The sequence below is a fragment of the Thamnophis sirtalis genome, unplaced genomic scaffold (genome assembly GCF_051295495.1).
Source record: "Thamnophis sirtalis isolate CommonGarterSnake01/CBP01778 unplaced genomic scaffold, rThaSir2_p1.2 scaffold_1, whole genome shotgun sequence".
Taxonomy (NCBI): Eukaryota; Metazoa; Chordata; class Lepidosauria; order Squamata; family Natricidae; genus Thamnophis; species Thamnophis sirtalis.
The window spans coordinates 168,433,820-168,447,792 of record NW_028261381.1 but is presented as its reverse complement, the minus strand read 5'-3'; positions in this window follow the sequence as shown (position 1 = coordinate 168,447,792).

Sequence of the window (13,973 nt, the reverse complement as noted above, 5' to 3'; positions counted from 1 at the left end):
GAAGGGCTGAGGAAGGGGCTTGCTAGGCTTTTTATACCCTGTTCAGTCCCACCTCTCTGTTTCCTGTTCCTGTGTAAGAAATGTATTCTGACTGGTTGTCAGACTCCCATGGTGCCATGCAGGGGGCTACTCTCTAGGCTGTGATGAGTCCAGGTATAGATGAGTTCTCAGATGCCATGTGGAGAGTTGAGTAATATCCCTTCCCCCTACAGCTGCAGTGAGGAGAAGTCTTTGTCATGTAAAGTGGGCTAGTCTGGCCATCTCAATGGCCCATCAACTTGGGATGGGCAGAAAGCCAGAGGCAACCATTCTGTCCTTCAAAACATGTCTCTTTTCACATCCAGAGAAACACTCTGCCCCCTCAACACTTCCCAGGACACTTCACCTGTCTGGGAGAGGGCTGGAGGATAACTTCCCAGACTGTCACCTTATATTCTGGTGTCTTGCCTGTCTGCATGGATGGGGAGTGGTCTTAGAGATTCTTTGGTTGGGCTGTTTACTGATGGCTCTTTGACAGTTTCTTGATTGGGGTATATGTAGATAGGAATCACGCAATCTATGGTCCTCCCTGTGACTCTCCATGGAAGCAAGATTTAGACTTTAAAGAAGTATGTAGGACAGGAAAAATATTGATGTTTTTAACTTTTGTGTTGGAGAAGGCTCCTGAAAATAATATAGACAGTCAGGAAAATGAACAAATGGATCATCAAACAGATCTATCCAGAGTTCTCACTCAGAGCACCAATAAATACATTGTATTGTTGAAAGAAATGTCCTTCTGGGTTCAGCTCCAAGTGGGGAAGAAGACACTGGAGACATGGAGGCTGCTTGGAAAGATGGTTTATTGGTGGACAGAACCACATGGCTTGAGCCCTGACCAGAAAAGGTGATCACATGCTTCAATGTAGGTGGAGAAAAAGAGAAGGGCTGAGGAAGGGGCTTGCTAGGCTTTTTATACCCTGTTTAGTCCCACCTCTCTGTTTCCTGTTCCTGTGTAAGAAATGTATTCTGATTGGTTGTCAGACTCCCATGGTGCCATGCAGGGGGCTACTCTCTAGGCTGTGATGAGTTCTCAGATGCCTTGTGGTCAGTGGAGTATATTATCATGCCTTTCTGTAGCTGCTGGTGAAGTCTTTATTATGTAAAGTGGGCTAGCCTGGCTAGTCTTAATGGCCCTTTAACTGGGGATGGGCAGAAAGCTACAGGCAACTATTATGTCTTTTAAAACATGTTTCTTTTCACAGCCAGAGAAATATTCTGCCTTTTCAATATTTCCTAGGATATTTCTTTTTTCTGGGAGAGGGCTGGATGATAACTTCCCACAGTATCACAAGGCATCCACTTTAATAAACTATCTGATGACGAGAGTTATAATTCACCAAAGCAAATCCCTTTTAATAAAATGTGACAATCAGAAAGGGAACTACCAGACCTTCTGACACATGACTTACAGTAAGCAAGACACATGTTTGTTTATTTTAGAGAGAAAATATTTACATCAACAAGATCTGCTTTGGGTGAATTTAACTCCATGACTGATTAATTTGTTGAAATGCCCAGTTCCTGTCATTTTTATAAAATGAATTTGCAGTTCTCTTTTAGCATCAAATGTTATAAATGATGGACAAGGCCATGATAGACAAATAAGACACGTACTTAATTTATACATTTACAAAAAATGTGTTGATAGTAGCTGCTAGCGCAGATGCCCTTTAAAAAAAAAAGAGTCCCCCTAATATTTCCAATTCTTTCTCTTCCATTCTCAGTTGTCCACCGACTCTCTTGTGGCATTTTGACAAGCTGTAGAGTTGTGTCCAAATGAGTCAGCCTCTGGCTGGGATATCCTTGGTTTGAAGTGATAGGGAGAGAGAGCGCGATGCAGGGTTGCCATGGATACCAGTAATGGGAGGTCTTTGCCAATCTTCAGCACTAGATGGAGCTTTAATCTTTTTGCTGAGCAATAGATAGCAGTTGTGTTGCGCCTTAAAAATATGAGAAGGGGAGAGGAAAAATGATTCCGTAAATACATGCCCACCTCCAAGGAATTTGACTGGGATAATGTTAGATGTGCAAAAACTGTAGATCTCTTGAAAGGAACTGAAATGAAATTGCTGATGGGTTTAATATACAATACAATACAATGGCAGAGTTGGAAGGGACCTTGGAGGCTTTCTAGTCCAACCCCCTGCCTAGGCAGGAAACCCTATACCGTTTCAGACAAATGGCTATCCAACATCTTCTTAAAGACTTCCAGTGTTGGGGCATTCACAACTTCTGGAGGCAACTTCTGTTCCACTGATTAATTGTTCTAATTGTCAGGCAATTTCTCCTCAGTTCTAAGTTGCTTCTCTCCTTGATTAGTTTCCACCCATTGCTTCTTGTTCTACCCTCAGGTGCCTTGGAAAATAGTTTGACTCCCTCTTCTTTGTGGCAACCCCTGAGATGTTGGAAGATTGCTATCATGTCTCCCCTAGTCCTTCTTTCTATTAAACTAGACATACCCAGTTCCTGCAACCGTTCTTCATATGTTTTAGCCTCCAGTCCCCTAATCATCTTTGTTGCTCTTCTCTGCACTCTTTCTGGAGTCTCCACATCTTTTCTACATCGGGGTGACCAAAACTGAATGCAGTATACCAAGACCTTATAAAAGTGTATTAACACTTCACGTGATCTTGATTCTACCCTTCTGTTTATGCAGCTTAGAACTGTATATATATACTTATATTATCCACATAATTTAATATCAGGAATGGTATACAACAAAGTTTCTAGTCTAGAAAGTGGACAACTGTAGGTTGAGAATTGCGGTAGGTAAATGTACTATTTATTTATTTAGGTTTGTCAAGCATGTATGAGAAAACAAGTATAAGTATGAATATAACATGTAAACATATAAGTATAAGCAGGTCAGTGGTGGGTTGTAGGCGATACACCCCAGTACGGGCGAACCGGAGCCCGCCTAGAGCACTGGGTACCGTTCCGGTATGGTGCTCCGGAGAGCCCACCCGCCTGCCCGAGCTCCTTACCTGTCCTTTAAAGCCTTCAGCGCTTCTGCGCACAAGTATGGCGCGTACAGCATCTGTGCTACGCTCCGCCGAGCAACTGGAGTGTCGCGGAGGCTTGCAGAGGTGTTGCTGGCAGGTACAAGGCATACGCGCACTGCGCTCGTATGCGTGCATGCTGTGCGCGTCCATGTGGATGCCGCCAGGCCCGTTCCAACCGTATTGGTTGGAATGGGATCCAGAACTCACCACAGAAGCAGGTATACATATATACATAAGAAATGAATATAAATAAATTAAAGGGAGCCGAGGTGGCACAGTGGTTAGGGTGCAGTACTGAAGGCCACTACAGCTGACTGTTATCTGCAGTTCAGCGGTTCTAATCTCACCGGCTCAAGGTTAACTCAGCCTTCCATCCTTCCAAGGTGGGTGAAATGAGGACCCAGACTGTGGGGGCGATATGCTGACTCTGTAAACCGCTTAGAGAGGGCTGAAAGCCCTATGAAGCGGTATATAAGTCTAACTGCTATTGCTATAAATGGGGACAGTAGGACAGGGACATTAGGCACACTGGTGCGCTTATGCATGCCCCCTTTACGGACGTCTTAGGAATGAGCCGAGGCCCACAGTAGACAGTTTAAGGTTAAAGTTTTGGGGGTTAGAGGATGTAACAATGGAGCAGTGACGTGCGGTGAAGCTTATGGCTGGTGAGGCACGGTGCTGGGCTGGCTGCAGACCGGGGTAGCAGGCGGGCCTCATCGTCGTGAATGTCGGCATTGGCGGCGGTGGGGCACTTTGCATCGCGGGAGCCGCCAAGTGCCTTTGCTGCAGACCCGGGCCAGCCCAGCACCATACCCGGGTCTGCAGCAAAGGCACTTGGCGGCTCCCGCGATGTAAAGTGCACCGCCGCCCGCCCGCTGCCCTGGCCTGCAGCCAGCCCAGCAGCTAAGTCTGTGGGCTTTACTTCTCAGTAGCCCCATATTCACTTACCATGTTTGTTGGCCATAAATTCCCAAGTGGTTTCCATATGCTTTAATTTCCCATGTCAGGGATGATAATAACAATAATGTCTTAATGCAGACTTAATCATTCTTAAGGGAGAGTTTTTGAAATAAGAGACCTCTAAGTCTTCTGATGGTTCTCGTGATGCAAAGTGGAGAGTTCAACTTGCTCGGAGCATGAACTTTTCCAACATAGGCGCGTTTTACAAGCAAGGCCCCTGCTGCTAGATTGTGCAGTCACTCAACTGCAAGGCATGATTCGCTGCTCCCAGATCAGGAGGCGGGAGAATCACGTACCTCCTTTGCATACAATTTTTTTTGCTTTTTAACCCTTGCTTAACTCTTAAAAGGCGAAAAATTCCTTATGCACAGGAGGCCCATAGTTCTCTCGCCTCCTCCTATAGTTAACACTGCTAAGCAGACTCCAAGTCACTGTGACTTGGAGTCTGGCAGCAACTACCTTGGCTTTAATTATTTTTTAAAAAATCTTTAAAATTCTTTCCTTTTCCTCATGACTGGTGAGACCACGCCTCCCCTGCCTCTAGTGACTGCACGTCCCTGCAATGGAGTCAGGTAGAGCTTTCCAGGCATTGATTACTCTGTTGCTGAAGTCATACTTTCTGCAGTTTACTTTGAGTTTGTATCTATGGTTTGTCCGTGTATTATTACGGTTGAAGCTGAAGTAGCCGTCGACAGTACAATAGCTAGCTCTATGTTCTTCTCATATTTCAGTAAAGAAAGCTGGCCAATAATAGATCTGGGACTAATAAAAAGGATTTTTAAAAAAATCAAATGATTAATTTACACATTTGCAAAAAAAGTGAGCTGATAATAGCTTTTTTTTTTTAAAGAATTGTGTCACACGGCTACAGAACAAGGCCTGTTAGGCATGAAAACCAAATTAAAAAGTTTAGGGCACCTTGACTCCATCAAAACTTCTCAGCCTTATGGACATTCCGGCAGATTCCATGGCAACAGGACAGAAATAGTTTCCTAGGTTTTTTTTCAGATTTTCTTTGTAAGTTCTCAGGGATCTCCTGGTGGTGTTTTATTCAAGCACGAACAAGATTTGAACCTGTTTCTCTTCCTAGTCCTGTCTGATAGAGTAAATGAAAATTATACAGAACCTCAATTTTGAGAAACAGCAGTTCATTGAAAATCAGTTACTGCAGCCAAGAAAAGGCCTGAACCAATGTCTTGTTTAGATAGATAGATAGATGATAGATAGATAGATAGATAGATAGATAGATAGATAGATAGATAGATAGATAGATAGATAGATGATAGATAGATATGATAGGTAGGTGATAGATAGATAGGTAGGTGATAGATGATAGATAGATAGATAGATAGATAGATAGATGATAGATAGATAGAGATGATAGGTAGGTGATGGATGGATGGATGGATGGATGGATGGATGGATAGATAGATAGATAGATGATAGATAGATAGATAGATAGATAGATAGATAGATAGATAGATGATAGATGATAGATGATAGGTAGGCGATAGATAGATAGATAGATAGATAGATAGATAGATAGATAGATAGATAGATAGATAGATAGATAGATTATCTATCTATCTATAGGTAGGTAGGTAGGTAGGTAGGTAGGTAGGTAGATAGATAGATAGATAGATGATAGACAGATAGATTATAGAGATGATAGGTAAATGATAGATAAATAGATGATAGAGAGAGATGATAGGCAGGTGATAGATAGATAGATAGATAGATAGATAGATAGATAGATAGATAGATAGATAGACAGACAGACAGACAGACAGACAGACAGACAGACAGACAGATAGATGTAAAGGTTCCCCTTGCATATATGTGCTAGTCATTCCTGACTCTTGGGGGCGGTGCTTATTTCCGTTTCAAAGCCGAAGAGCCAGCACTGTCCGAAGACATCTCTGTGGTCATGTGGCTGGCATGACTAAATGCCAAAGGCACACGGAACACTGTTACCTTCCCACCAAAGTTGGTTCCTATTTTCCTATTTGTATTTTTAGGTGCTTTTGAACTGCTAGGTTGGCAGAAGCTGGGACAAGTAACGGGAGCTCACTCCACTACTTGGTGCTAGGGATTCTAACTGCTGAACTGCCGACCTTTCTGATCTACAAGCTCAGTGTCTTAGTTACTGAGCCACCACCGTGTCCCTGAGATGGATAAATAAATAGATACAGGCAGAGGGGGAGAGGGAGGGAGAGGGAGCGATATGATAGCTAGATATAAACAGACAGAACTAGAATGGAATAGAATGGAATGGAATGGAATAGAATAGACTACAATACAATACAATACAATACAATACAATACAATACAATACAATACAATACAATACAATACAATACAATACAATACAATTCTTTATTGGCCAAGTGTGATTGGGCACACAAGGAATTTGTCTTTGGTGCATATACTCTCAGCCTACATAAAAAGACAAGATACAAGATATAAACAGACAGACAGACAGGCAGATGTATGTGTGTGTAAGTAAGTACATATGTAAGTGATGTATTTTTTCCTACAGGCAGAACAGCCTTTTTCTAGACTTCTCTGGTGCTTCTAACAACTTTTAGTCTCGGGGGGACTGGGCTGATGGGATTTGGTGTCCCTGGAACTAATCAGAAGGACTTGAGAACCTCCGTACGTCCTAGACAGTGTCGAATTTTCATTTCATAGTAGACAAAAAGCAGAAGATGAATGTGTGTCTTCCCCTTTCTTCCCCCGTCTCCGCCTCTCCCTACCAGACCTTCTCTGGGCACAGCCCCCAAAGCACCCCTTTTCCAGATTGTGCCTGAAGTCTCCCCCCCCCCACTTTAAACTCCCTTCCCATTTCTCTCCTGACTGGGTCATAAATTGACTTCAGCATCCAACAGGGCTGGATTCGAAGCAGTATCTTCTGCACGCCGTTGGCTCTCTGTTTTTAAAAGGGAGCTGGAGGAGATGGGACGTATATAAAATCTCCCTTTTTTGCCCTTTTGAGAAGATATCTGTAAAATATGGAGAATCTCTGCTTGTGAAGGGAGGCAGAACCAGAGAAGAGGATGGAGTTATCTAGGACTGACTATGAATGCAACCCAGTGGTGGCTTGCAAGCGGTATGCCCCGGTACAGGCATACCGGAGCCTGCCCAGAGCACCGGATACCGTTCTGCTACGGTACTCCGGAGGGCCCACCCGCCTGCCCGAGCTCCTTACCGTGTTTTAAAGCTTTTGGCGCTTCCGTGCACGCGCATGGCGCATACAGCACCTGTGCAATGCTCCGCCGAGCAGCTGGAGTGTCGCAGAGGCATGCGGAAGCTTTGTTTGCAGCTATAACACATGTGTGTGCCGTGTGCATGTGTGTGAATGCCGCGCGCATGCCTGTGAGTGACGCCAGGGCCGTTCCAACCATACCAGTTGGAACGGAATCCGGAACCCACCACTGATGCAACCCTGCTCTTAAGCACAAGTATTCATTTCTAGCCCAGCAATTCCAAAACTTTGGCTAGTTGGCAAACATTGTCTGCTAAATTAAAGAGAGAAAAAACTTGGGAAGCCCTGCAGAGACCAACTTCTCAAACTCCTGCTTCCTCTTTTCTCAGTAGGGAAAAAAGTTTTTTCCTCCCTTCTTGTCACATGTTGGTTCTATGCATGTGTGTATGCGTGTGCTTTCTTCCCAGAGAGCAGTCAAGGTGGAGTTAAGGGAAAGGTTCTAGTGCTAGCCGTTCCCGACTCTAGGGGGGCGGTGCTTATCTCCGTTTCTAAGCCGAAGAGCCAGCGCTGTCTGAAGGCATCTCCGTAGTCATGTGGCCGGCATGACTAAATTCCGAAGGCCCACGGAACACTGTTACCGTCCCACCAAAGGTGGTTCCTATTTTTCTACTTGCAGGTTGGCAGAAGCTGGGACAAGTCACGGGAGCTCACTCTGTTACGCGGGCTAGGGATTCGAACCACCAAATTGCCAACCTTTCTGATTGACAAGCTCAGCATCTTAGCCACTGAGCCACCACGTCCCGTTCAAGGTGGGGTACAGGAGTCCATATATGTGCTTCAGCTCATGCTGGATTGGTGCTTATGAATAAGAGCCGAGGTGGCGCAGTGGTATAAGAGCCGAGGTGGCGCAGTGGTTAGGGTGCAGTACTGCAGGCCATTTCAGCTGACTGTTATCTGCAGTTCGGCGGTTCTAATCTCACTGGCTCAAGGTTGACTCAGCCTTCCATCCTTCCGAGGTGGGTGAAATGAGGATCCAGACTGTGGGGGCAATATGCTGACTCTGTAAACCGCTTAGAGAGGGCTGAAAGCCTTATGAAGCGGTATATAAGCCTAACTGCTATTGCTATTGCTATTAAATTCTAGAAAACAAAGACACCATCTTGGCTTTTTTTGACACTCCTGGCTGTCCAGAAAGCCACATGGGTGCAGCCATCGATCAGGAGCTGAAATCCACCGTTTGCTAGCTGATTGGTACAGCCCTCTTTCAGGGACAACAAAGCCATTCCCCAGCCGGAGAAACTACAGGTAGTCCTCGACTTACAACCATAATGGAGCACAAAGCTTCCATTACTAAGCAAGACAGTTGTTAAGTGAGTTTTGCCCCATTTTACTATCTTGTTGCAGTTGTTAAGGGAATCACTACAGGTGTTAGGTTAGTGTTGTGGCCCAGCAGGAGCCATTGGAGCCGCAAACAGACTCCGACAGCGAGGGGCCTTATGAGTCGGCTCTGGAAGAGGTGAAGGACCCTGGACAGGGTTCTGACTCTGAGCAGGGTGCAGAGAGGCTGGTTGGCCACCAGGAGGTATCTGAGGCATGGAGCAGTGGTGAGAGCCGAAGGGAGTGTGCTCATGACGTCAGGCCTTGGAGTAGTGACAAGGAGACAAGGGAGGTGGTCCTGGATGCCTGGCAACACCGTGCAGATTGACGGAGAAAACAGCTACGCAGTTACAAAAGATAATTGGACCCAGCTGGTTGTAATTAGGCTCCTCTCAAGATTGTATGTAAGGAGGGACTCGGGGAGGAGTCTGATTTGCAGGATTCAACTTCATTCTTAACGCTGGAGAAGCTGTTATCTGTCTCTGCCGACGTCTGAGTTGCTGCCAAGGTTCTTATCTGTTTGTTTATGTTTGGCCTTTCAGCCACCGAGATTTATGTTTCCTGCTAATAAAGTGCTGTAGAATTCCAGGTTAAGCTTGTCTTGGCATTCGTTACTGGATGGAGGAGGGGGTCAGAACAGGTGAGTAACCGGGTTGTTAAATGAATTTGGCTTCCCCTTTGACTTTGCTTGTCAGAAGGTCACAAAAGGTAATTAATTAGGTGACCCCAGGACACTGTAATCATCATAAATATGAGTCAGTTGCCAAGCCTCTGAGTTTTGATCATGTGACCAGTGGCGGGATTCAACTTTTTTTTTACTACTGGTTCTGTGGCCATAGGCTTGGTGGGCGTGGCATGCCTGGTAAGCATGCCAGGGGAAGGATACTGCAAAATCCCATTCCCTCCTGATCAGCTGGGACTTGGGAGGCAGAGAAGAGATAGGGGCAGGGCCAGCCACAGTGGTATTTGCAGGTTCTCCAAACTACTCAAAATTTCTGCTACCGGTTCTCCAGAACTGGTCAGAACCTTCTGAATACCACCTCTGCATGTGACCATGAGGATGCTGCAATGGTCATAAGTGTGAAAAATGGCCGTAAGTCCTTTTTTTCAGTTTCGTTGAAACTTGAATCGTCACTAAACGACTTCGTTGTCCAGTTATTAAAAGGGTTGTGAAGTGAATCCGGCTTGCCCATTGACTTTGCTTATCAGAAGGGTCCCAAAAGGTGATCACAGGACTCCAAGACACTGCAACCGGCATAAAGCCATGCCAGTTGCCAAGCATCCAAAGTTTGATCACCTGACCAAGGGGCTGCTGCAACGGTAAGGGTGAAAAAGGATCGTAAGTCATTTTTTTCAGGGCCCTTGTCATTTGGAGAGGTGATTAAATGAATGGTTTGCAAGTTGAGGGCTACCTGTAAATCAGCCCCAAAGACTCAACGCTTCCCTTTGAAGAGTGCCGCACAGGCGCAGCGTTCCCCGGCTTCGTTCTTCCCTTTTTGCCCAGAGCAGCTCATCCGCAGCACAGGCTGCCTTTGCCCGCTTCCTCCGAAAAAGAGCTGCGTCCCTTCAGCTGCGGATGGACTAGATGACTTAGAAGAGTGATGGCTAACCTTTTTGTCCTCGCGTGCCAAAAGTGTGCACGCGACAATGCACACATGTGTGCCCACACCCATAATGCAATGTGTGCGCGACACCACCCTGTGCATGCATGTGTGAGCCCCCTGCCACACCTCCCTGCTCCCCCCAGGCAGGCGTGCATGACCCCCTGTGCCCTGTTTTGGGCCTAGTGGGCTCAAGCCTCCAGGACACCCCCCCACGCTCCTCCCTGTGCATGCGGATGTGACCATACCCTCCCCCATGCATGCGCAAATGTCTCCCACATGCGCAGCGGAGACCTGAAAACCAGCTGGTTAGCAGGAGGTGCACGGTGGGAGGTGAGCTGGGCAACGGCTTGCCTGCCCGCAGAGAAGGCTCTGCGTGCCACCTATAGATAGATAGTTGGCGGTCATGCTATAGGTTTGCCATCATGGACTTAGAACAGCGATGGCGAACCTTTTTTGGCTCACGTGCCATAAGGGGGGGGCGCAGGGGGGTCGTGCGTGGTGCACCGCACCCATAATGCAATGCATAACTCCTCCCCCCAGTGCGCATGTGTGCATGAGAGGCGCTCCCCCCATTTTTTCCATGCTTTTTTCACCCTCCCAAGGGTGAAAGGCTTTAGAGGCTTTAGAGGAGCCTGGGGAGGGCAAAAACAGCCTTCCCCCCCGGAGGCCCTCCAGAGGCTTCAGGGATCTTCAGGAGGCTTCTGTGAAGCCTCCGGAGAGCTTAAACCACCCCCCTGAGCAAACCGGAAGTCCGTTCCCGAACTTCCTGTTTACCCATAGGGCCTGTTTTTTGCACTCTGGAGGCTCCAGGAAAGCTCCTGAAGCCTCCGGAGTGCCTCGAGAGGTGGGAGAGGCTCTTTGCGCCCTCCCCAGGCTCCTATAAAGCCTCTGGAGCCTGGGGAGGGCGAAAAATGGCTTTAAAAAAGGGTGAACTCAGCTGGCCAGCGTGCGCATGACCGCTGGCCAGCTGACCGGACAACACCTCGCGTGCCCTGACAAATGGCTCCGCGTGCCACCTGTGGCACACGTGCCATAGGTTCGCCATCATGGACTTCGAAGATCCCTTCCAACTCTGTTAATCTGTATCTGCTTCTCTGTTTGGAGAGTTCCCAGCACAAGGCAGGACACTGCCCCCCACCCACCCCCCCATTTGGATTTGGGTGGAGGGAGAGGGCAATTCAAGAAGCTCACCTTCAGCAAAAGAAGATTAAAAATAAAATAAACAGAGCTTTCCTTTGCATTTATTTAACCCGCACATCAGCTAGCAAGGATGATGTTACCTAGTTAGAGCAATAACACCTCTGCAAGAAAACAGAGCACCCCCAAGAACTCTCCTTTATTTATTGGTCTGTTTATTTATTTGGAAAATTTATATTGCCACCTACGTTATATTGCTCACAGGCCACTTTATATTGCTCACAGGCCACTCATGGCGGCTTGCAGGAAATAAAACGTGCAATATAAAAAAAGTAAAAATAATTTTAAAATAAATATATTTTCTCCTTTCCGCCCCTCTTTTCTTGTTGAGGTCCTTTGTACTTATCCATATTCAAATTAATTGTGCAGGCTCTTCCATATTTTTAGCCGGTTCTGCAATAGCAATAGCCCTTAGACCAGTGGTGGGTTTCAAATTTTTTTAGAACCTCTTCTGTAGGTGTGACCTGCTTTGTGGGAGTGGCTTTCCAGCCATGTGACCGAGTGGGAGTGGCTTGGCAGTCATGTGACTGGGTGGGCATGGCCAACTTGTAAAATGTGGTGAAACTCACTTAACAACACCCTTGCTTAGCAACCAAAATGTTGGCTCAGAAACTCTGGCATTTGAAGCACACAAGTCTTAAAGCTGTCAAGTTACAAGACCCTCACACCCCTAACCCTTTAGGAAAAAAAACCCAGGGGTGTTCAAACGTGAGAGCTTTAAGACTTGTGGACTTCAACTCCCAGAATTCCTCCTCCAGTCATGTTGGCTCAGAAACTCTGGCATTGAAGTGTGCAAGTCTTAAAGCTGTCAGGTTACAAGACCCTCGCACCCCTAACCCTTTAGAAAAAAAAAACCAGGGATGTTCAAACTTGACAGCTTTAAGACTTTAAGGTTTAGATAGAACTCTTAGAAGTGGGTGGGGCGATTGATAAGTCAGCCAATCAGTGAGCGGTGGGCAGGGCAAGCGTGGTGCAGACGGGCAAGGGGAAGGAGCTGGAACCGGTTCTACACGGCACGGTAGATTTGTGGAACCTCTTCTATAGAAGAGGTTAGAACTGGCAGGAACCCACCCCTGCCTTAGACTTATATATTGCTTCATGTTGCTTTACAGCCCTCTCTTAAGTGGTTTAGTCAGCATATTGTCCCCAACAATCTGGGTTCTTCGTTTTACCAACCAGGCACAGAAAGAACTCTCTACTCCTTTCGGAACTTGGGTTTGTGAGGTCACAAGCCATGTTGCCAGGGTGCAAATAAATCTATTTTCCAGAAGTCTCAGCCTTGGAAGTCAAAATGGAACGAGGCTATCTTTGATCCTCTACTGTTCAATCTGTCATATGTTGTTCTAGGCGGAGTTGGCCAATCAGGATGGGAGCTTCAGGTGACAAATGTTGAAGGAAACATGTGGAACATGGAATGGGTCCAGATATGCAGCCCTGAGCAACCTTTGCAAGAGTCTATTGAATCCAAGGCTGAAATACGATTCAACTGCTAAGGAAACAAAGCAGTGATGGGATTCAATTTTTTTTACTACCGGTTCTGTGGGCGTGGCTTGGTGGGTGTGGCCTGACTTGGCAGGAATGGCTTGGCGGGCATGGTAGGGGAAGGATACTGCAAAATCCCCATTCCGTCCCCACCAGAGGTGGGTTCCTACCAGTTCTCACCTATTCGGTAGAACCGGTTCATCAAATCTACCGAACCGGTTAGAAGAGGTTCCACCAGTGGACCCGGAAAGCAGGCCACACCTACAGAAGAGGTTCCAAATTTTTTTGAAACCCACCACTGGTCCTTGGATATGATTATTCTACACTATCATGCTCATATTTATAAAACTCAGTGCCTCTGTGAAAGGTAAGGATGACTACTGCGTTTGTGGTGCAATCAGAACAGTATCCTTCCCCTGGAGTGAGGTGGGAATGGGATTTTACAGTATTCTTCCCCTGGAGAGAGGAGGGAATGGGATTTTACGGTATCCTTCCCCTGGAGAGAGGAGGGAATGGGATTTTACAGTATCCTTCCCCTGGAGAGAGGAGGGAATGGGATTTTACAGTATCCTTCCCCTGGAGTGAGGTGGGAATGGGATTTTACAGTATTCTTCCCCTGGAGAGAGGAGGGAATGGGATTTTACAGTATCCTTCGCCTGGAGAGAGGAGGGAATGGGATTTTACAGTATCCTTCCCCTGGAGTGGGAGGGGAATGGGGATTTTACAGTATCCTTTCCTTGGAGAGAGGAGGGAATGGGATTTTACAGTATCCTTCCCCTGGAGAGAGGAGGGAATGGGATTTTACAGTATCCTTCCCCTGGAGAGAGGAGGGAATGGGGATTTTACAGTATCCTTCCCTTGGAGAGAGGAGGGAATGGGATTTTACAGTATCCTTCGCCTGGAGAGAGGAGGGAATGGGATTTTACAGTATCCTTCCCCTGGAGTGGGAGGGGAATGGGGATTTTACAGTATCCTTCCCTTGGAGAGAGGAGGGAATGGGATTTTACAGTATCCTTCGCCTGGAGTGGGAGGGGAATGGGGATTTTACAGTATCCTTCCCTTGGAGAGAGGAGGGAATGGGATTTTACAGTATCCTTCGCCTGG